The sequence below is a fragment of the Cupressus sempervirens genome, chromosome 10 (assembly GCF_028749045.1).
Source record: "Cupressus sempervirens isolate cs-2001-9-10 chromosome 10, ASM2874904v1, whole genome shotgun sequence".
Lineage (NCBI taxonomy): Eukaryota > Viridiplantae > Streptophyta > Pinopsida > Cupressales > Cupressaceae > Cupressus > Cupressus sempervirens.
The window spans coordinates 934,614,085-934,615,024 of NC_143127.1; the positions used below are offsets into that span (position 1 = coordinate 934,614,085).

At 39.4% G+C, this 940-nt stretch overlaps 1 pseudogene; it reads right to left on the bottom strand.

The window, feature by feature from the left end:
• On the bottom strand, positions 1-573 carry LOC149537043 (putative sulfate transporter 3.4 pseudogene; annotated as a pseudogene).
• Positions 574-940: the final 367 nt, after the last annotated feature.

Below are 940 nucleotides of genomic sequence, written 5' to 3' on the forward strand. Positions count from 1 at the left end.
TTATGTTCTCTCTTCTTCATCTTGAACCCATCTCGATATCCTTTGTCTATGATTGATGGAGTTAGAAAAGTAAATTGGTGATTCAATGCCAAGAATGAGAAACCCTGACACTCTCAAAGCTTCATTGTATTGTTCCATGTTTCTGTACAAAGCAGTTCCAGATATATTGCCAAGCAACACAGTGTGAGGCCTTGTTACATGCGGAAATATCTTAAGCACAGAATACCCACCGCTATGAGAAAGCCACAGGTGTGTGTAGAAGCATAGAGTGAGAACCAAAAGAGTCACCATGACTATCATAGCCATTACAATATTCGACACTGCACTTTTGTATCTAGCATTGAAATTCACAACCAAACGAGAGAAAGATCCAGATGTAATGTAGTAGGAGGTAGAAGACCTAGTCATGTTCATCAATCCAATGGCCATCATTTCTTTGTTACCATCAACTTGATAGCCCTTAATCGAAGAAAATTTTCTTCCTACTGCAATTTCCTCCGTAAGTGCAATCAATCCACTCACAAGGCCAGCTTTGAGAGCCAATGTCAAAAAGCGACCATGAAAGTATAACATGTTTGTTGAAATCAGATTAAGTCCTTTCTACAAGTGACCAATAATGCTTATGTCATGATTCCCTAACCTCGAGACCAAGCTAAAGATAATGGCTAGAATCACTGAGGTCAATGGTGTAGCTGCAAAAATCTAGAAGAACGTGGTTTTCTTCAGGCTAATATAATGTGCCATGAGTATACACATAAGAAATAACACTCCCACTATAGAATTTTTCCATTTCCACTCATGTGGGTGTTTAAATACCCAATCCATTACGGAAACCATGCCCATCTTTGAAGTGAAGTCCTTGATCCCGAGTAGAAACTTGAACTACTGCAGAGATACTATAACAGCTGCACCAACCATGAAACCAACAAGGGTTGCTCAA